Source organism: Petaurus breviceps, unplaced genomic scaffold (assembly GCF_028583685.1).
Source record: "Petaurus breviceps papuanus isolate PSGF00001 unplaced genomic scaffold, PetGlider_PUasm1.0 41, whole genome shotgun sequence".
In the NCBI taxonomy this organism is placed as follows: domain Eukaryota; kingdom Metazoa; phylum Chordata; class Mammalia; order Diprotodontia; family Petauridae; genus Petaurus; species Petaurus breviceps.
In genome coordinates this window covers 8482944-8507066 of record NW_027186320.1, presented here as the reverse complement: position 1 = coordinate 8507066, position 24123 = coordinate 8482944, and the positions used below count along the sequence as shown (strand labels likewise).

The following is a 24123-nucleotide window of genomic DNA, read 5'->3' as shown; positions in this document are numbered from 1 at the left end:
TTCTAGTCTTGCTTGCATTGGTTTTGTTTGTATAAAAAGTTTTCAATTTAGTATGATCAAAATTATCTATTCAGCATTTCATAATGCTCTCTTGTTTAGTCATGAATTCTTCCACTCCCCATAGATCTGACAGGTAGAGTATTTCTTGTTCTCCTAATTTGATTGCTTTATGGTATACCTTAGCAAGATGTAAATTCCTTCATCATTTCCCTGTAGTACCAATGTGATATTCACAGCAACGAAAGTGACTATGAATATGTTGGCATAATTCTGAATGACAAAATATAAAAGACTCTCCATATAAAAGACAGAAGTAAAAAATTTATTCAGACACCAGAAACAAATCCCAACACTAGAAAACTGAATCCATCATAGCAACAAAGAAGTTAATACACCATAAAATAGCAGAAATCGGCACCATCCTGAAGCCTTCCCACAAACACTCACAAACCTTCCTGTTGCCTTGCCTGCTTCTTCTCTCTCCCCCAGCTCTAACTGCTATTAGCTCTGTTCCAACCTTCAGCAAACTACTCCCACCACTGACTCCCTGTGATTACATTTGGTCTATTAAGGGTCAGGTAAGATTCCAGTTCCCATTACCTTACATTCAGCCCCAATATCTTTCATGTATCTTACATAGGTCAATAAAATATTAAGTAACTGATGTCAACAGAACTTTATAACAATTTAACAGGGAAACAGAAAATAAATACATAAAACAATATCTTAGGGTGTGGCTTGAGCACAATTACCCCATCACTCCCCTCTCAAATGAATGGGGTCCAAAATCTTGGTCTATTCTTCCAATAGCTACTTCCTGTTGAAATTTGGGGTAGAGCTGTCCCTGACCCCAAGAGGTCAGTTCTTTAGCTGCCACCTGGAGCTTCATTGATGCCAGGTCCAGGGGTGACACATCAAAGTTGTGGACAAAGCATGACATCTGGTTTCAGTGATTGGGCATCTGCAGGTGTTAGGTACTAAGCCTGCAGGTAACAAATCTAGCAAACAAGTTTAAGAGACAAAACAAAACATAACAAAAAGAAACAAGGAGACAATAACTAGAAGCAGGGTACATATGGGGTCAGCCATGCATCTGAAGTCCATGAACCCACTATCATAGCCTTACTCATTACTGTTTACTGTTTTCTAATTTGCAGTTTTGAGGTCATCATTCTGGCTAGAGATATACTTTCTTTAATCTGAACTGAGACCTGACCAATTTCCTGTTCTCCCTGCAGGTGGAATGAACTTGAATACAATGTTTCAGAAATATCAGTAGGGGAACTTCTTACTTCCCTGCTGAGTCTAATATTAAGCCCTTTTCTCAATACATCTTATATAGTTCACTAGTTGGAATACCATCTATTCTTCCAAAATCTACTCCTGCTTTCAATAGAGCATTAAACAATCTTTTCTTGTCAGTCTATTCTCACTTTGAATCCACTGGCCACTTACTCTTCAATCTTGAGGAAATTTAACTTTTTTCCAATTCTCCTAAGTTATTTAGCATTGAAATCTTATCCAGCACCTCAGAAAGAAAGTCCCCTATGTCACCAATTAGTAGAGTCAGAATTAGAGTCAAAACTTATTGGGGGGCAACTAGGTAGTTTAGTAAATAGAGCGCTGGCCCTGAAGTCAGGATGACCTGAGTTCAAATTCGGCCTCAGCCATAACACAAATAACTAGACATGTGACCTTGGGCAAGACACGTAACCCCAATTGCCCTCCAAAAAAAAAAGCAGAATTAGGTACTTATAAGCAGGAGAAGCTGTCTTCACTATATTTCTATGAGAAACTGCTAAGAGGGTATCATGATATGCATTGCCATCTCCATTCATGATTGCAGTTTTCATTACATCTCCTTTTAACTTTCTCATACAGTCCCCAAGTGAATACCAGGATCTATCCTCACTAGGCCACATAAAGTCAGTGGCATATTATTTATTACATCCATGTGCTGCTAAAGCTATCACATTCATCATTTTATTACCTCCTAGCATGTGATTATCTCTAAAAGATTTCAGTACCAAAAGATTCTACTAGCTATAAATTTCAAGCAATCTATGCTATATGTTGATATTCCTCAAGTCCCTTCATCACTAATTTTCACCCTCTAAGACACTAATGATTTTCCCATCCTTTGGGTTCATCAGCTTACTATATCAGTGACCTCCTCCTGAGTGAAATCCTCAATCACCTCCCTGAAGATTGTTTCCCCTCTGGTTCTTCTTTCTTTTTTTTTTTTTATAACGGGGTGAACTTCTGCCCAAGAAGCCTCATGTAACATTGTTTCATTTTCCTTCCACACATTCTTCTGGCAGTCATCATAGTCAGGGCAACTATACCCAATCTGTGCCAGAGATACATGCACATTTCTTTTGTTATTTTTTTTTCTTCTTTTTCTGAGCCAAACTCACAACAACCCTCTCTTCTGGTACCTGAAACTCTCAAGCTTGCTATTCTGAAGAGGGCCCAAACACTGACACAGAAATTTTCTCATGCAAATCAGCTATCTTCCTTTCCATCTGAGCTTTTTTCCTACAGCAGTTTCTCTCTGCTTTTACACATAATACAGTAACCTGTTAGTAAAATCCAGTCTATTCTACACATTCCTGCCAGCTCTTTCCCTGGTTTTATTGATTTTCCTTACAAATATCTCTCTAAATCACTAAGTTCTCCTTTCTGTAGTCTCAGTTCCTAGTTTTCACAGGGTTCAGTGCTTGTAGCTCATTCCCTTGCTAAGGAGGAATAAAGTAAATCCTCCCATCCTGGGATATCCATTTCTTCCTCTGAAGTCTTTCTGCCTCCAAATAGAGATCTGATACCTTGGGTTCCCATCCTCATTGCCAAACATATCACCAATATGATGTTCACAACACCAACAGTGTTGTGACTATGAACATGCTGGCATAATTCTGAATTGCAAAATATAACATACTCTTCATATATAAAACAGAAGCAAAACATTTATTCAGACACCAGAAGGCTAAGTCCCAACACTAGAAAATGGAATACATCATAGCAACAAAGAAGTTAATACACCATAAAACAGGAGAAATCAACACCATCTTGAAGTCTCCACACAAATAAACACTCACAAGCCTAGCTGACTCCTTGCCTGTTTCCTCCCTCTCCCCCAGCTCTAACTGTTCTGACTCCCAAAATCCTAGTACCTTTGCTTCACCCTTCAGCAAACTCCTTGTTATAGGAGTGTAAATTTTTAAGATCTTCCCTGCCCCTAAGTTAAGTGCACCTGGAGCCTGTGGTAGGGAGGCTTGTTTTTCAGGAATGCCCACACCTTGGTGCTTTGTGATTGGGCACTGGGTCAAGAGGGTTGGTACATTCTCTGAGCCAGGAGAAGGCTATATAAACCCTGTTGTGAGACTTTGTTTTGGGACTAACTTTGAGAAGTGTGTGATTTGACCAGATGAAACTCTGGGCAGCCATTAAGAGCCGCCCAACTTTGAAAACACAGATGTTGATGCTTCCCTCTCTGGTAACTGACTAGGCAGAGATGTATTGGTTTGACAGTTGGAGGCCTGTCTGCTTGAAATGTTTCTGTTTGTTTGTAACCTCTGTATACTCTAAAGTTCGGGTGCTGACTTATTTTCCCCTGAACTAGTTAAACGATATATGTTTGATTGATTAAAGTAAGCTTGCTAACCCATTTTGAGTTGCTTTCCTTTAGAAAAGCAGATCTAAGAACCTGTGTTGGCAGCCACCCTGGGGATGCTGGGCTGCTTGCTGCTATACTCTTCCCACCATAGAGTCCGTGTGATTACATTTCATCCTATTAAGGTCAGGTCAGATCTTCAAATTCTCATTACCATTACATTCCTTCAATCAAGTCTATTTTTGCTTCCACTCTGTTCAAGATCCAGACTGCTATCCCTGCCTTCTTTACCTCAGCCAAAGAACAACAGATTCCAATCTATCCCCTTACTTTTGCTCTGTCTGTGTCTTTCTGCTTCAAGTGTATTTCTTATAAGCAACATATTGTAGGATTCTGGGATTTAATGCATTCTGCTATCCATTTCCATTTTATGGGAGAGTTCATCACATTCACATTCACAGTTATGATTAATACCTATTTCCCTACATCCTATTCTTTCTCCTGTTTGTCTTCTCTCTCCTTTTACCCTTTCAGACATCACTAGTGTTTTACTTCTGTCTACCACCTCCCCTCATTGCTTTCCTTTTTAAAATGTGTTCTAACCATTTATTTAATGATCCATTCCAAACTTTTTTCTCCCCTAACTCAGCTCACTGACCCTTAGTTTTAAAGGAAAAGTGTGTGTGTGTGTGTGTGTGTATCAGATCAAAATTTCTCATTCTTCTATCTTGTGGTACCTGTTGTTTTGTCCATGATCCTTCAGATATCAGTGAACATAGTTTCACAATCACATCTACCAGTTCTTTAAGAAACCAAAGACTTAGGTAGTTAGGCCAGGGAAAGTCACTTGAAATCATCAAAGAAATTTAGGTGCTCTCTTAATTATCATGGCTATGAGTTTCTGGTTAGTCATGTTTTTTCTGCCATTTCTAGGGCAACAATCAATCTCATTTGCCCATAAAACAAAAATAAAATAAAAATCGAGTTCTTCTTTATCTTTTTATTATTTTTCATCCCATCTACACCAAGCAAAGTTCTATGACTTCTTTGACATTCATTTTTTCTTAATAAATATGTAAAAGCCCCCTTTTGCTTTCTTAAATTTTCTTCACTAACCACAGATCATTCTGAACTTCAGAATTTCTCACATTATTTTTATTAGATTGCCACAATCTAATATTCATTTTCTGTTAAATTGTCTTGCTTCCATCTTCTGTACATTTCTTTTTAAACTCTAAATTGGTTGGTGACTTCCCTATCTCTTCAGACAAGTTTGTCTGTTTTTCCTTCTCAGAGAAATTTCTTTCCCTTTTATGTCTTTAGAATTTCATTCTTGGACATTTCCTATCTCACCTTGCCTTTTTTCCCCTGAAGCATTTTACTCCATGAGCTCATACCTACTCTTTCCTGAACTATTTGAAATGTGTTGTACAAAATTTTATTATGGTTGTCAGGCTATGGCCTTATTTACCCAAGTTCCTTATTTCTAACTGACGGTTAATCAAGGGATCACTTTCCACAAAATTCCCAATCATTTCATTCCTAGAAACCAGTTCTTACTTTTTAGTTAGAAGCAAGTGAAGAACAGAGAGCACTCCAGAAGATTATTTATGGGCAATTTAAGTCCCCCTTCACTGTGATGTCATTTTCCTTTTCATTGCCTCTTTTGGTTCAGGTGATTCATTTAGTATACTTAAATAGCAAAATCACTTCTGTTTCCCTACTTCTCTTCCTTGATCTTTACTAAATAATCTCTTTTCTCTCCTCTATAAAATATTAGCATAAATATGTGTGTATAATAATTTTTATTATTAGAAAACATTAAAAAAATGTTTGTTACTTGATTACTTTGTAATTTGTAAGTCATGCAGTGTAATATTACCATAATCTCCATTTTTTTCTCAAAGAAACTGAGGTACGAGTCTTCTAACAAAATTATTCGTGGCTTAGTTTGGTTACAGAAGTTGAACAAATTATTATAGCTAGTATGTAATAGAAACAGGAATCAAGCTCAGGTCTTCTGAATCTGTCTATTTTACTTTCTAATGAGACAATTTGCCCCCTTGTTAAATGAAGGCTGTATGGTATCACAGGTTTACACCTGAAAAGCTTTTTAAAGGGCTTCCAGTCTTCTTATTTTACTTATAAGGAATCTAAAGCAAATCTCCTTGGTGACTTAGCCAAGTTTGCAATAGTAGTAAATGATAAAGCTGAGATAGCATCATGTGGAATGAATCTGCAATATTATGGCCATGAATACTCAAAGTTATTTCGTGTTTTTCTTTATGATAAGTCATAAATATGTTTCCTATTTTTTTCTACATTTCCCAAGTAATTGATTTTTTAAAATTCTCTTTAAGTTATTGTTTTCTTTAAAAAGCTTAAAATTATTTTATTCAATTTCCATCCTCAAAATTATAAAAAAAATCTTAGAATCTGAGAGGCGGAAAGGTCCTTAGAGCATATCTATTTTGTTCAACTACCTACTCATTGCTAAGTATTTCCTTTTGAGATTCCCTCCAATTTACCCTGTACATAGCTTATACATATGGAGTTGTTTTCACAATGACTCTCACATTAGAATATGTATGCCTTGAAAGCAGGGAATATTTTGTCTTTCTCTATAACCCCAGTACTTACCATAGCGATAGATATAAATGGAATGCTTTAAAATGCTTGTTGACTAACTGCCTGATATATTATCTTACATAATAAATGTGATCTAAGATAATTTTATAATTTTATGAGTCATGAAAAATAATTTGATATCTCCATTCCAATCTTTTCACTTTAAATTCCTATTTTACATTTTGAGGGCAGCTAGGTGGCACAGTGGATAAAGTGCCAGGCCTGGAGTTAGGAAGAGTTATCTTCCAGAATTCAAATCTCTTCTCAGACATTCACTGTCTCTGAGCAAGTCAATTATTCCTGTTCAATTCAGTTTCCTCATCTATAAAATGAGCTGGAGAAAGAAATGGCAAACCCTTTCAGTAACTTTGCCAAGAAAACCTCAAATGGGGTCACAATGAGTCAAAAATGACTAAACAAGAGTGCATTGTCCATTTTGACATGCTTATAATCTTGTAACTTCAAATTCATTATATCCCAAAACTAAACTCATTATCTTTTCTTAAAAAACAGATTTCCCTCCTAAATTATATTCTCCTGTCAGAGACATCTTTATTCCAGTCCTCTAAGCTAGACATATTTTTGAATGATTCTTACTTTGAAAATTCTCTCATATTTTTCTTCCCCAATCCTTTTTTTCCCAAATGCTTTATTAACTTCTGATTTACATCATTAATTTCAGCCAGAGTTAAAAATTTTCTCCCCATTTTTCCCCTACCCACCACCCCAGAATAGCAGGCCCACAGGATATCCCTTCCTCCAATCTGCTCTATCCCATATCTTCTCCCATACCCCCTTAGACTTTTCCAGTTGGGCATGGTGGATCTCTATGCCGCAGTGCCTGTATATCTTCTTTCCCAGATACATGTAAGATAGTATTAATAATAGTATATATGTATATATAACTTTAAACATTTGATTTAAAACTTTGAATTCCAGATTCATTCCCTTCCTCACTTGTCATCCACCCTTACTGGGAAGATAAGCAGTTCAATATAGATTGTACATGTGTAGTTAATGCAAAACATTTACATAGTAGATATATTGTAAAAGACTGAGTAAATTTCACTCCCTCCTATCCCAGAACCCACTTGTTCTATTCTCTACTTTGATACCGTTCCTTTTCAAAAAATGAGTGCTTCCAACTTCCCTTCCCTGCAGCCTGCCCTCCCTTCCATCATCCCCCCTCTCATCCCCTTTTCCCTACTCTCCTGTAGAGTGAGATACCCTATTTAGTGTGTATTTCATTCCCTCCCTAAGCCAAATTCAGTGAGAATAAGGTTGACCCATTCCCTTTTGCCATCCTATTCTTCCCCTCCATTGTAACCCTTTACCCTTGCCTCTTCTTTATGAGATAGTTTACCCCATTCTCTCTCTCTCCATCTCCTCTCAGTATATTCCTCTCTCACATCTTTCTTTCCCCTTTTAAGTATCATCCCTTCCTATTAAATTGGTCCTGTCCCCTCTATCTATGTATAACTGTAAGCATATATACACACATTCACACATATATTCATATGTCCGTATACCCTCCTATATGTGTGTGTGTATATATATATATATATATATATATACATATATATATATATATATATATATATTCCCTTCAACTATTTTCACACTGAGAAAGGTTTCATCAGTTACAATTATCGTTTTCCATGTAGGAATGTTAATATTTCAACTTTGATCAGTGGCTTATGATTTCTTTTCCCTGTTTACCTTCTCAAGCTTCTCTTCCTTCTTGTATCTGGATGTCAAATTTTCTATTCAACTCTGATTTTTTTCCTTAAGAATGCTTGGAAGTCCGCTATTCCACTGAATGACCATATTTTCCCCAGAAAGATGATACTCAGTTTTGCTGGGTAGGTAAGTCTTGGTTTTAATCCCAGTTCCTCTGTCCTCCAGAATATCCTATTCCAGGCCCTTCGATCCTTTAGTGTAGAAGCTGCCAGATCCTGTGTTATCCTGATTGTGTTTCCATATATTCAACTTGTTTCTTCCTGGCTGCTCATAATATTCTCTCCTTGATCTGGTAATTCCAGAACCTGGATATAATATTCCTAGCAGTTTTCTTTTCAGGATCTTTTTCAGGAGGTGATCGGTGGATTCTTTCAACCTCTATTTTGTCTTCTGGTTCTAAAACATCAGGGCAATTTTCCTTGAGAATTTCTTGGAAGATGATATCTAGGTTCTTTCCTTGATCATGGCTTTCAGGTAGTCCAATAATTTTTAAATATCTCTCCTAGATCTATTTTCCAGGTCAATGTTTTTTCCCATGAGATATTTCACATTGTCTTCTATTCTTTCATTTGTTTGGATCTGTTTAACAGCATCTTGATTTCTCTTAAGGTCAATAGCTTCCCTTTGCTCCAATCTAAATCTGAGGAATGATTCTCCTCATTGAGCTTTTGAGATTCTTTTTCCATCTGGCAAATTTGGCTTTTCAAGGCATTCCTCTTTTCATTGCCTTTTTGAGCCTCTTTTGCCATTTTTGTCAGTCTGTTTTTTAAGGTGTGATTTTCCTCAATCAGGCTGTTGACTCTCATTTCATAATTTTCTTGCATCATTCTCATTTCTCTTCCCAATTTTTCCTCCACTTCTCTTATCTGCTTCTTAAGGTCCTGTATGGCCTTTAACCAGCTTGTATTTTCCTTTGATGCTTTTGGTGCAGGAGTTTTGACTTCACTGTCTTCCTCCTTTTCCATGCTTTGCTCCTTTTTGTACCCAAAATAAGAGTCTAATGTTGGAATCTTCTGTTTGTTTTGCTTCCTTTGTCTGGTCATGTCACCCCTCAGTCACTTGATCCCTGGGCTTTTTGCCACAGTAGGACTCTCCCACTAGACAGGGGAGCTTTCTTCCCAAATGCTGAGGATTCCTCAGCTGCCGAAGGTATTAGTTGGGTGCCCTCTGTGAGACCTCCACATGCTCTGGCAGGCTGGTCCCTCATCCCAGAACCTCCACCCTGGATTGTAATCCAGATTCAAACAGGTTAAAACAAGAGCATTTACCCCTCAGACTGGTCACTTGGTACCCCTACATTCTGCAGGCCAGGAGCTGAAGCTGCAAGGTCGCTTGGGTTGCAGGCTGAGCCAAGGCTTCTCAGAGGCTTCTCAGCCTGAGGGGAAAAGTGGACGCATTTCCACCTACTGAGTCCCAAAGTCCATACTGTACTTACCTCTTAGTTTGTCCTTCACAATCTATGTGTTGGTGAATATTGAAACAGCCACAGTTGCTGGTGATCTGGCGTCTCCTCCAGCTGGGGACTGGTCAGCTCTGCCCTGGGGCTAAAACCTTGGCTCACAAGAGGCTGGGCTCAGCTCCCAGAGCACTGAGCTGGCTGCTTGCTGCCGGCCTGCCACTGTCCTCAGCAGAAGATTAGTTTCTCTGTGTCATTTTGTGGGTTCTGCAGCTCCAAAGTTTGTTTAGAGTCCCCTTTTACATGGATTGGGGAAGGCGGAAGCCGGAGCCTGGTGGAGGTCCTGCTTCTACTCAGCCATCTTGACCCTGCCTCCTCCCCCAATCCTGATAAATCAGTCTATCCCTAAAAGTCCCACATTGTGGCTCATTGTGACATTTTCCAAACTAGCCTACCTAATTGAAGCCTATTCCCTCTTCAATAAAATCATAGTATTATAGAATCTCCAAATTGGAAGATTCCTCAAAGTCAATCTAATGTGTTTTTTTAAAGACATTTAATGCAGACCTGAGCAAGAATCCATTCTATACCACACATACTCATCCCACATCTGCATGAAGAGCTCCTATAAATTAGAAGGCCCTACTTTCTATGGCAGTCCATTCTCCTTTTCCATAGCACTAATTGTTAGAAAAGTTTTCCCTAATTTAATTCTGTCTTTGCTTGTATTCGAATTCTGTTCATTTTCAAGTTTTGCCCTCTAGGACTTAGGAGACCAAGATGATTCTTACATCTTCAAATATCTGAATATAGCTATCAAATTCCAAGTAAGTTTTCTCTTCTTCAGTTTAAATATTGTCATCTCTTTTAGATCATTTGGACTGTTTTTATACACAGCACAGGAAATTCATCTTGATATCCTTAACCAATCACAAACTATTTCCTATGTAGCATTATCAACTTTTTTTACAATCACAAAACACATCCAATGTGCCTTTCAAATTGATTAAATTCTCTTCCTTACAATATGATGAAGTTAAAGGAAAATTTAATACTTAGCTTATTTGGGGCAGCTAGGTGGTATAGTTAATAGAGCACTGGGCTTTGAATCAGGAAGGCTCATGTTCATGAGTTCAAATCCAGCCTCAGACACTTACTATCTTTGTGACCCTGGACAAGGCACTTAGTTTACTCCATTGCTTGAATGATTTTTCATATGTTTATAAACTCTATGTTTATAAAAGGTAATGTGAAATATAAAAAGATACATTAGGTTCCTCTTATGTCATTTTTTATAACTGAAATTTTACTGTATACATTTTTGGTACAATTAGGGCCAGGCTATAATTACAGTTTTAAATTCTTATTACATTTTTATTGGGGGAATTTTTTCTATTTTTTGGATTTTTGTTTTGTTTAATGATAATTATATAATCATTCAATGCTTTCTTTCAAATGTCCAAAAGATGTCTTTTATCTTGAAGATGACTATCTTCATTTTTTAAAATTTCATTTTAGTTCTTTAACATGTGCTCTTTGGTCTGAGCCAGGATGGGGAACCTGGGGCCTTGAGGCAACATGTGGGCCTGTAGGTCCTCAAGTGCAGCCCTTTGATGGAATCCAAACTTTACAGAACAAATTCCCTTAATTAAAGCATTTATTCTGTAAAATTTTGAGTCAGTTAAAAGACTGGACCCAAGAACCTAGAAGACCACATGGGACCTCAAGCCTGCAGGTTCCTCACCCCTATAGTGTACTCTCATTTCTATTATTATTTCTTCTGGTTTACCTTGGTGAGTTTTTGTGGTCAATTAGGGCTCTTTGTAAAGAGATAAATGTTCATATGAAGTCTTAGGACTTCAACCTCACAAATAGCAGTTAACTTTATTTTGTATAATGATCATAGAGTCAATCTAAATCAAAATAGTTAACTTTCAAAAGGAGTGTGCTATTCATGACAAGAGGGACTAGGTAAGTCAATAGCAATGAAATAAGCCAACTTAAAGCAACATGGTGAAATGACTAGAGCTCTGGAACTGAATATAAATTTTGCCTAGGACAATTATTAGCCTCGTGACTATATATGCCACTTGAACTTTCGGAGTCTCAGTTTTCTTACCTGCAAGATGGGCCAAATGATAGGACCTACTACGTAGACTTCTTTTGGAAGGATCAAATGAGACAATGTATATAAGGGCTTTGCAACCTTAAAAGAATATATTGATATAACATTATTGCTATTATCAATGTTATAGCCACAAAAGTAAAAAAAAAAGTCCTGTGTTACTGGAAATAGATTAATGATTGGATATTTTAATGTGAAGGGCAATGTATTCAGTGGTGTGACATTTTTGGGAAAAGAGAAGTCTATTTTGATTTCTTTTTTTCCTCTTGTTGAGATAGCTAACACTGTATCTACATATTGAATATCAAACAACAATCCTTTAAGCTGCATGAAACTTCTATGAATTTTATGGGAATATTATATAAATGATCATTAATTTGATTTCTTTATTTTCATTCCTCATTGAACTTAGTCTCTCTGATGACAAACCATTAAGTAAAATGCTGCTGCTGTCTTTATCAAAAAAATGAGCAACACATTTTCATCCTGAGATGTCTCTTGCTCCTGGAAGTGAAAAGTCAACAACTTCCAACCTGTGGCTTCTGATCAAGAACTCCAAGGCTGTATACTAATAACTGAGTCCCAATATATTGAACGTTTGATACTACAGCTATTGATGATTGTTTCAAATCTGGTGTGATTCAAAGATTTGTAATCACAAATGCAAATTATTTGCTAACATAAATATAATTTACAAAGAAGGTGGGTTATTTTCCCCCTTTTATTTCTTTATATTAGTCTCTGGAAAGTCTGAGGATCAATTTGTCAAATTTATATATCTTTATTTAAATCTTTAACTTTTTTCTGTAATATGATGCCTTAATATTTCAAATTTTGGGGATATATATTTTCACAGGAAGAACGATTATAATCATGCTGAAAAATCAGGGGAAACATATATTTTTCGTGTAGTAGAGATTTCATGTAAGTCTCTTAAATGAAAATTAGTTACTTTTAATTAATTGATATTTTAATTATGCTAATTTCCTTCAAAAATGCTTCTCAAAGAAATAAGATTTATTTCCAGAGATAACAATCTAGTATTTCCTATTTCCAAGAAGGCCTTGTGGAATGAAAATAAAGATTCATTCTCCAAAATAAAGCTGAGAGAAAACCTAGGTCTTTACTGTCTTCTGTAGAAGCAGTCGATTTTCATCAAGACTGAGCCAGAATAGGAAACACATTACAAAAAGAAAACACACACACACACACACACACACACACACACATCATACTGCTTTGCATTAGTCAGGAAGATTACCCAGGTCATGCCTCTACTCTCTGAAGGATTTCAAATGCTGATTCAGGTTACTGTAATCCTATGGTGATGGTGACACTGAATAAAAGCAGCAATCTTTAAGATTTTCTAAAGTGTTGAACATTATGTATGGCCAATCTCTGTCTATATCCACAGTTTTCAAATGTATGCAAAGATCTCTACTATTTTTTGCCAGAACTGCAACCCATCACCTTTTTTTTTTCCTTTTGAATACCAGTTAAATGTTCCAAACCAGAAAGAAAATCAGTGTTAAGTTCATTTTCAATGAGACAGCGGTAGTCTGGAGAGCTTATCTTTTCCCTTTCCCTATCAACTTTAAATGTAACACTTGAATTATAATGGAAAGGAGGTAGGAAAAGAAGCAAGAGATCTGGGCTAACAACCACTTCGAACCAAAATACCCAGAGACATCAACCTGTCACCTGCAGCCCAAGTATAGATACAGGCATCCTCACTATCAATCTGATGATTTGCCGTGCTAGTCGAGGGTTTCAAGAACCAAGAACAAGTAAAAATATTTACTAATAATAACCCAAACAATCCAAAAAGGTACCTTTGAAAGAATCCAGAATTCTGATTAAAAAAGGAATAATGCACTTCAAAAAACTGTTAATGAAACCAACTTCTTACCTCTTGTGGAAGGGCAAGGAGTCAAGATGCATTATGAAGTATTTCTTCTCAGACCTATCCAGTGTTGATTTATTATTCTTCTAAGAGGGCTTATCTAATGGAAAAAAGCAATAAAATATTTGAAAATGCACACAAGAAAATTAAATAATGCAGAAGGATGCAAAAACAGCAGTTTTGTTAATACTATGCATATTTGCAAACATATCAAAGTTTAGAGTTTCTTGTAGAATCCGTTTTCATATTTTTTGGATATAGTAATTTTTATACATATGTGATTATAAAACTAGCAAAAATATTTAAATACTATGGAGGATAGAGAGGTTAGCCTCAACAAAGAAGTGAAATGATTTCTTTTCTAAAAAATAAGTTATTTTATCCCCTTTCCAATGTTATCATTTCTTAAATTTCAAAAAAAGTAAATAGAACTTTTGTAATTAATGATGAAATAAACACATTACCTTTTAAGATGAAGCATGCTTGTTCCTTTGCATAATTATGCTTTACACTTTATATATGACACTAAGGTAATTGTCTTGTTTTGTCAGTGTAGTGAATGTAAAAAAAAATGGTCATCAGGTCTCTTATTTGGCACAATGGAAGTAGCCAATTGGCAGAAAGTTTTATAATTCAACTAGTTTGTGCAATGACTTTCAGACACAGCAACTGAAATAAAAGTTGCCATATTTTAATCAAGGTTGCAAAGAGAATAGATGCATAATATCTCCTTATACATAATCTCCTTAAGTCATATTAGAAGTGGCATCCTGAGATGAAGAATCACTAGAGGAAACAAAAAAAAAGGATAAACTGAGTGAGAGATGCTTTGACAGTTTTGCATTTATAATTGATCACTAATAAAAATGCAAATGGAAACAGGGAATGAAAAATTCTCAGATAGTGATAAATTTAAAATAGAAGTTTTTCATATAACATGACATAGTAGAAACAGTATTTGGGGAAATTATCTTAACATATTATCTGAGAAATCTTAGAAATTCTCTTCCTCAAGGCATGGCAGTATTAGATAAAATTTTATTCAAGATGCCTATGTCTTGGATTTTTATTGAGGAAGAAGGAAACTAAATATTTTATGTGCATTAACTCATGAAAGCACTGGGAGAGGTTTTTGAAATAAGAATAGTATAGAAAGGACCAAAATTATGAATTAAATTTATCTTATATCCTGATATTCTTTCACTAAGCAATGTTTACACAATTATATAAGATCATTTTAGTTGTTAGCTCTGCATCAAAAAGAACTAAAATAAATTAGAAACAAGCCTTTTCTAAGCTTCCCAAAATGATGTTAATAGTCTCCCGTAGGCCTTCATTATAGATCATAACTTCATGTTATACTACACATTATAAAACGTTAGAACTCCAAATCAGTGAACACTGAACTTGCTTTCTCTGGGAAGCTATAGAAGCATAGTAAATGACCTAACTTGGGACTAATACCAGAACCTTTGGCGGCTGTCTAGTTTATAGATGAGTAATAAAGGTTGGTGGTTGTTTGTAATATTGTTTCATTTCTTACTAACAACACTACCTGAATTTAAAGTTTAGCGTTCTTTTATATCACTATATGTGTATAGATAGATAGATAATAAATTAATATCCCTCTGTGATTTTTTGAATAAAAAAAACTAAAAAGAAAACAAGTGATCTTGGTTGGGGAATATAATGTATATAGAATAATACACTGCATAGAGAATTATTTTATAATATGATATTCCATTAAATACAAGTAGTGAAATGACTATAGGGTAAAACTTTAAAATGGGACCCTCATAAACAAGCCGAAGTTTCTTCAGCACCCCAGTCTCAGATAAGTGAGTTAGATAGGTAGAGAAGCATATTAACTCTTCGTTTTCCATAATAAATTACTGACTTCTTTTCTCCAGTAATATACTAATATATGACATTGATAATGTTTGGGTTTGATTGTCTTGTGGGGAATTAGCTTCAGGGGGAGTATAGTGAAAGACTTTACTGAGAGGCAGATTTGGATTCTGATTCGTTTAATACTCATTAGTTTTTCCTCTCCTTCTCTGAGCTAGCAGTGAAACAGAGTTGTCTGCTTGTTCTCAGCTTGAAGAATCTACAATCCTTATTGATCCTTTTTTCTTGGTGTTACCATTTATAAAGCAAAGTTAACTAGCTTTCTACTCTGAGCTTTCTTTTTGGCTGTCTTTCAATTCTTTTTTGATCCATAATGTAGACAAAAAGATAGTTCTACAATGTTGAAGTCATTCCAGGGGTCATCTCTCAGTAGGGACTCACAAGGTCATGGGTGTGACCTATCTGCTTTAACAGACCTTCTTGCTGCTGCTACCCAGTATGTAAGTATGCCAGCATCTCTTGGAAAGATGAGCTAGGGTACTGCACACCTTGCTAGTTTAATGAATCTTGGAATGAGTTCTTCGTTGAATCAACAAGGATCTCATAGTGCACTGTCTTCTGCTAGTACTTCTTCCCATAATTTTCAATCTATATTTAACATTGGAAGTAGAGGTCCACTTCCTTTGTCTTCTCAAAACTATGGAGATGTTGACTGGACCAGTAATATTTTCACCAGTTTTGGTCTGTCTGCTAGAGACTTAGATGAACTGAGACATTATCCAGAGGACAAGATTACTTCTGAGAATTTGCTCCAGATCCTTCTACAACTTTAAAGGAGGAGAACTGAAGAAGGTCATTCACTGAGTTATGGTAGAGATGGCCAATCTGCTACATGGGAGCCACCATACAGAGTACCTAGTGATGATTGGGAAAAAAGGCACTTTAGAAGAGATGGTTTTGATGATCACAGGTTCTTACCAAAGGATTATCCCCATCTGTGCTCTGTATGTGATGTGCCAGTTCATTCTAATAAGGAGTGGAATCAACACATCAATGGAGCAATAGACGGTTAACACTGACAACTTCTCCTAGAAATCTATCCAGAATAGAATCCTGACAATGATTCTGGACATGGAATGGGTGATCCATTCATGTTTCAGCAATCTACAAACCAAGCACCAGGAATTTTTGGGACCCCCTCCTCCCTTATTCCATCTTGGGGGACCACCTGTTGGACCAAGAACAAATATGGTTGCCAGAAATGGAAATATGCAAGGACCAAGACACCTGCAAAAAGGCAGAATGGAAACTAGCAGAACTGTTCACATGGATTTTCAGTGGGGGAAAAACTTGAGATACCAACTTTTGCAACTGGTTGAACCATTTGGAGTAATTTCAAATCATCTGGTCTTAAATAAAATCAATGAGGCATTCCTTGAAATGTCTACCACAGAAGATGCTCAGGCTGCACTGGGTTATTATACAACCACACCAGCACTAGTATGTGGCAAACCAGTAAGAGTTCATTTATCCCCGAAGTATAAAAGAATAAAGAAAGCTGAAGGTGGGAAACCTGATCAGAAATTTGAACAGAAGCCTGAGCTTGGATGGGTGATCCATCTCAGCAACTTGCTCCAATCTGGCTATTCTGACAGTGCCATCATCAAACTAGCTGAGCCTATGGAAAGATAAAGAATCACATAGTGATGAGGATAAAGAACCAGTCTTTCATAGAAATGGAAACCCAAGAGGATGTTGTGATTATGGTCGAGCACTGTGCCAAAGAGGCACTTTGGTTCCAGGGACCCAAGACAGAATTTTACTGTAAACTCTGTTCTCTCTTCTACATAAATGAATAAGTTGCAAAAAATTCTCACTGCAGCAGTTTGCCTCATTATCAGAAATTTAAAAAAAATTCTGAATAAATTGGCAGAAGATTTCAAGCAAAAGAAAGAAGCTTAAAATGTGCAAGATGCTTAAGGGTTTCCAAGGAAAAGTGGTTCTTTGTTTTTAACATTAACCTTTTAAAAACATAATACAGATAGTTAGTAGAAGGAAATAGTGTACTCTTTTGTTTTAGTGAAAAATAATATGTTTATGTGTCGTGTTACAATAAAAATGAATATACAGTTAAGTTAATGCAGAATAACTTTTTTTTCTCCTGAGAATGGCAACACACAGAAGTGCTTTGTAGAGATTGGCTCTTCAAGCCACCCAGGATAACCTTTGCACCGTTATGAAAAAAAGTGGATGTGTGAAGAAGAGTCACCTTCAAAGAAATGAACTTTTATTAGTTTCCAGCTTCAAAGAATTGTCAGCAAATTTGATTCTATTCAATAAAGAACAAAAAACTTGTATTTTTGTTAATTTTATGTGAAACATTCCACATTTTGATCTGAGCCTATCAGGCTTTTCATTTGGAGTGTGAAGCTACTTAGTCATATTTTGTTTCTGGAAACATCCTTAAGTGTAAAGTTGGCAAATTTGAAATGCAGGTGCAGCTCCTTTTAATGTCATTGCTATTACTTAGATGTTAGAAGACTATTAAGTAATTGGCTTTAAATTTTGTAATTTTTTTTTCTAAGTTACTACTAGATTTTTTCTTTATTCATGTAGTTGGTGCATTTTCAGTGAAAAGTAAAACAAAACTAAATCAATCCCATTCACTTTGACCAGTATTAATTTCTTGATCTCTTATTGCTTGTTACTTGAATCCTGCAGTTGTCATATATTTCTGTTGTAAGCAAAATTTGATTTTTGAAGTGTGTAGATCATCTCTTCATATTCTTTAAATATAATTTTACATATCTGCATTTTAAAACAGATTGGTCATAATCCCAGATGCTTGTTTCTATTAATGTACCTGCACTTGTGACCTTTGTGAACAGAAATATGCATATATAATCTGTGATTATTTGGAATTTTCTGATTATAAACTGTTTATATCTGTGGTTTCAAGTTACTGAAGTGAATACCAATAAACAAACCTAGGCAACAACAACAACAACAACCAAAAATACTCAGTAGTTTTGACATTTACCTTCTTAGACGAATCCACTCAATTTTCTTAGGCTCAATTTCCCTTTGTAAAATACAGATAATTATTAAATTTGTCCATAAGCATTCATTAAATGCCTACTATATATCCGGCACTCTGCTAAATTTTGGGAATACACAGAAAGGCAAAGGAAATCCCTGCCTTCAAAGGGCTCAACATGTATTTGGGAAAATAACATGAAACCAACTCTATAATTATAAAATATAAAAAGAATAATAACAATGGAAAGCACTATAATTAAAGGCTATTGGGAAAGATTAATGATGATAAATTGATAGAAAGATCACATATTTATCAAACACTGCATATTAAATGCTACAAGGAGAATTTTTTTAAAAGTGTGCAATAATTATGTAAAAGTTTGTAGCATAGAAAGTAATTACAGAATGTGTTAATAATAGATATTCTGCCACATAGTAAAAGAAAAATTGCTTGCCTAAATCTGGCTACCCATTTTAAGAGCCAAAATTTTGTCATGAATGAATTATTATATATCCATCTCCAATTTTAAAAAACAAAATAAATCTATATGCTCCATTCCCCTCTCTGCTGTATTTCTGATTCTCTGGACTTTATCAACATGATCCATATTCATTTTTCATCCTGAAACCTAGCTCTGGGACTTTCTCACTCTGAAACATTCCTCCACTATGTCAGTTCTTTTCTCTCATTGGTCAGTTCCTTCTGGAAGGCTCTGTTTTAAAGACATGCTCAATTTATCTATGCTTTATTCTTCCCTCTGCTATCCATATGACCCTGAATTTTTGCTCCAAGACAAATCTTTTCTCCTCCCTGTTATATGATAACTTCCCTCATTAGATTGTAAGTTCCTTGAGGATGGAGACTGTCTTTTTTAATTGTATCTATATGCTCAGTGCTTAGCAGAGTACCTGGTACACAGTTAAGCTCTTAATACATGTTTATTGACTTTCTGCCTGCGTTTCCTATTAGTAGGTGCACACGTTTCATCTAGATATGAGATTTAGGGAACTGCTTTTGTAGAAACTCTTTGTACCAATGTAAATTTGGCAAATATTCTTCAACCTTACTGTATTAGAGGGTTATATGTGGTACAGAGACATGAAGTAATACACCCAGGTTTACATAGTTGATAGGAGTCAAAGGTAGAATCTTACCTTATGTCATCCTGACACCACTAAGGCAGGCTCTCTCTGGTACTTCTGTCCACACATTATTATATGGATGTAAATGTGCATATAATATGTTTGTTTGTCCTTCATTCTCAAAGAAGATCAAAATATTATCACTATATTAGAATCAATTATAAGGTGTCTGACTGTGACTGATTAGACCAATGTGGACTTGGAATGTTCTACTACAGATTGACACAAATGATCCATGTGAACATTTGGGGTAGATTCTCTAAATCTGCATATCTTGCATTTCTTTTGAGCTACTCTAATTCAGTTTTGTTCATAAAGCATAGCCCCTTCTTTGTAAGGGCATGCCATGTCAGACACTCCTTTATCAGTGTCTCCCATATCATGCAATCAATTCCAGAGTTCTTCAGAGAGACATTGAAAGTAAGTGTCCTTGTATTTTTTTTTCTGACTTCTGCTTGCTTTGTGTGAGTTCTCTATAAAATAGTCTTTTTTTTCAGGCAAACGTATGCTTGGCATTTCAACAAGGTAGTCAGTCCATCAGGGCTGCACTCTCTGCAGTACAGTTTGAATACTTGGTGGTTTAGTCAAGAAAGGACCTCAGTGTCTGGTACCTTATCCTGCCAGCTGATATTCAGTATCTTCCTAAGACTATTCAAATCAAAGTGGTTAAATTTCCTGGCATACTGCTTTTAGACTGCCCAGTTTCCACAGGCAGACAACAATGAGGTCAGCACAATGGCTCAGTAACCTTCAGTTTAGTAGTCAGTCTAATACCTCTTCTCTCCCTCATTTTCCTTTGGAGTTTCCCAAACACTGAACTAGCTCTAGCAATGCATATGTCAACCTTGTTGTCAATGTGTACATCCCTGAATACACTAGCAAAGTAAGTGAACTTATTCACAGAATTCATAATTTCTCTATTTGCTGTAATTGATGGTTCCACATATGTCTGATGTGATGTTGGCTAGGGGAGTACCTATGTTATCTTGGTGTTAATTGTTAGGCCAAAATTAAAACAAGCCGCAGAGAATCAATCGATAATTTATTTCATCTCAGTTTCAGAGGCTGCATTGAGTGCACAATAATCTACAAACAAACAAAAAATATATGTAGCAGCTCTCCTTCCACTTTGATCTTTTCAAGTTAAATAATTTACCTCAGTGTGGCAGCAGACTTTAATATGGTAGAGGACCAGTTAGTTCTCACTGAAGGCATCTGACAATATTGCTCAAAACATCATGCTAAAAAGCATGGGAGAAAGCACACAGACTTCTTCCATTCAATTGGTGACTGGGAAAGCCCTAGAACATTGTCCATTTTCCAGAACCCATGAAAGCATGCCATCATGAAGTTGATGTGCAATACTGATGAGCTTCTTTGGGCAACAAAATTTTAACATAATTTACCATAAACTCTCACAACTGATAGTATCAAAGGCCTCTGTCAGATTGACAAATATTGTGTACAAACCTGTGTTCTGCTCCTGGCATTGCTTCTGGAGTTGTTGAGGGGCAAGCATTATATCGACAATTCTTTGACCCTTTCCAAAACCATGCTGTCTCTTGGGTAGATGACCATCTTCCTAGTGAAAGATAAGTCTATTTAGGAGGACACTGGCAAGAATCTTGCCAGCAGTGAATAAGAGAGACCCCTTTGTGTTGGCAAAGGTAGCAGGTACTTAGTAATTGATAAAGCCTCTGTGGAAGAAACAGAAGTTATGAACTCCTCTCTCTTGTTGCTGACATAACAGGAAGGGGTTGGCTGAAACAGGAAGTAGTTAATGCTGTATATATACAAAAAGCCCCAGAGAGGCACAGTCAGAATTTTCTTGGGACCAGCATCTTGTGGCAGAACAGCTACAGAAGAGAGAATCTAGAAGTGAGACAGTTTCCTGAGAACTTGTCATGATGGATCTTCTTCTGAACAGGAGCCTAGGAGCCCAGAGCCTGGAGGCCAGAGCCTGGATCCTGGAACCAAGAGCCCAGGTGAATGAGGAAGCATGACTGGGATGCTGAGACTTTGCTTGTTTGTGGCTTGGTTGAGCGTTGAATTCCCTGGAGCAGAAATTGTGAAGGATCTGACATGGACCAGACCCTATGATCTTCAGTGTTGAGCAAGACCTACCCAGAAAGCTGAACAAGGACCTGGGAGCTGTCTGCCACTGAACCCAGGTGGCAGTCTGGTGAATCCAGGTTGAATATGGGACCATGGAAGGGGATCAAGGGATTCTGAGAACCGGACCCAAGTTAAGATGAAAAGACCTCTCCCTAGGTAGTGAGTAACAATGGAATTGTAGTTTACTAGGGACCTAAGGGTGGAGGGTTTGTCTACAATAACTTAGTAACTGATTGCTAAATAAGTGTCTGATTGAGTTAATGAAGTGAGCCTCATGAGTGGAAGACTGACTTTTGTACTTTGATAAGTGACTGATTGAGTTAACTTAGTTGCCCCATGAGTGGAAGACTTTGACTATTGTACTTTGAGATGATTATTCTTTGCTCTAAATATTGTGACCACGGGGCAGAGTAAAGATGGAAGAGTAGAAATAGGACTTCCGCAAGGCCTGCGCTTCCACCTCCTCCAATTCATGTAAAAAAAATGACTCTAGACAAACTTTGGACCTACATAACCCACAAAATGACAGAGAGAAGCTAACCTCCCACTGAAGACAGCCAAGCACGGTGGCAGGAAGGGGCCAGCTCAGCACTCTGAGAGCTGAGACCAGCCCCAAATGAGCCAGAGTTTTTAGCCTCAGGGAAGCCTGACCAGACACCAGCTGGAGGGAATTCAGATCACCAGTAGCTGTGGTGGTTTTCAGAATTATCAACCCATAGAGGCCAAAGACAAAGTGAGATGTCAGTGTAGTCTTTGCAGGAACAGAGGATTTCAGAGTGCGGTCTGGCCTTTGCCCCTGGGGCAAGAAGCAGTTGAGGCTAAAGTGCAGCTGCCTGCCACTTGGCTGCTTCAGAGCTCCAGGACTGCAGATTGTAGGGGGGACCAAGCAACCAGTCTGAGGAGCAGTGATTCTTGCTTTAACTGCTTGGATCTGGATTGCAGTCTAGGGTGAAGGTCCTGGGGTGAGTGACCAGTTTGCCAGAGAACATGTGGAAGCTTCAGAGAGGACAACAAACTAATAGCTTCAGTAGCTGAGAAAACCTGAACAATTGGGATAAAGCTCCCCTTCCTGGTAGCAGAGTTCTACTGTGGGAAAAGGCACAAAAGTCAAATAATTGAGTGGTAACATGAGCAAACAAGGGAAGCAAGGCAAGCACAGTAATCTGACTTTGAACATTTTTGGTGACAAAAAGGACCAGGGCAGGGAACAAGGGGAAGACAATGAATTCAGAACTCCTACACCAGAAGCTTCCAAGAAAAGAATAAACTACTTAGAGGCTATAGAGGAGCTTAAGGAGGATTTTGAAAACCAAATAAGAGAAGTGGAGGAAAAATTGAGAAGAGAAATGAGAATAATGCAAGAAAATTATAAAATGAGAGTCAACAACCTGTCTGAAGAAAATGATACCTTAAAAAAATAGAATATCCCAGATGCCAAAAGAGTCTTATATAGGCAATGAGGAGAACAATGCCTTAAAAAACCAAATTTGGGAGGCAGAGGCAGGCCCAGTCCGGCCAGCAGATGCAGAGGCAGGCCTGGAAGGTGCGGCTGGCAGAGGCAGGCCTGGAAGGGGCCTGATCAACTCAGAGGGCAAGTTGTCCCACCAACCAAAAGGGCCACTACCACGCCTATCACCAAAGGCTTGGGACTGGAAAGAGCAAGGTAAGAAGCAAATACAGGGGCCCCTGTCCTGGACAGCAAATACTCCTGGGGCTACCACTTCATAGCCCATAAATTTAAAAAATAGTCCCTATCAGAACCTCCAAAGACCAGGATGACAGAGTGAACATCACCTGCTCCAAACCCCCACTCTGACCCTGAAAACATAGTAACTCTTGTTCCAGGGCAAAACCCTGTAAAGTAAAGGCTTGGGATCCCTAAAGGAAGGGCGTGGCTAGGGCCCTGCCTCAAAATGGGTAGAAAGCAGACTACAAAGACAAAGACTCTGGATCCTACTATCCTCAGAGGGAGGAAACAAACTCAGAGGGAGACAATGTGGACTTCACACCCACAGCTGAAACATCAACAGGGAATGGGTCCCAAGCACAGAAGGCTCTCCTAGATGAGATCAAAAGGAGCTTTGAAAACTGAATGAGAGAGATAGAAGACAAAATGAATAATTCTCTCAAAACCAAAAGAGCAGAATTAGAAAAATATTATGATGAAGAAAACATCTCTCTAAAAAACAAAAGTGTATGATATGGAAAAGGAGCTCCAAAAATTAACCAAGGAAAATGATTTGCTAAAAACTAAAATCAACCAAATTGAAAAAAAATTAACTCTATGAGGAACCAAGAATTAGTCAAACAAAACAACAGGAATGAAAAATTAGAAAAAGATGTAAAATACCTCAATGGAATAATAACTGACCTGGAAACCAGATCCAGGAGAGATAATCTGAGAATCATAGGCCTACCAAAAAATCATGATGAAAAAATGAGCCTGGACAACATTCTCCAAGAGCTTGTTAAGGTAAACTGACCTGAGATACTTGAACCTGAAGGTAAAAGAGAAATCGGGAGAATCCACCGGACACCTGCTGAAAGAGATCCGAAACCGAAAAGTCCTTGAA

At 37.1% G+C, this 24123-nt stretch overlaps 1 pseudogene; it reads left to right on the top strand.

The window, feature by feature from the left end:
• Positions 1–15651: 15651 nt before the first annotated feature.
• Positions 15652–17112, top strand: LOC138171101 (matrin-3 pseudogene; annotated as a pseudogene).
• Positions 17113–24123: the final 7011 nt, after the last annotated feature.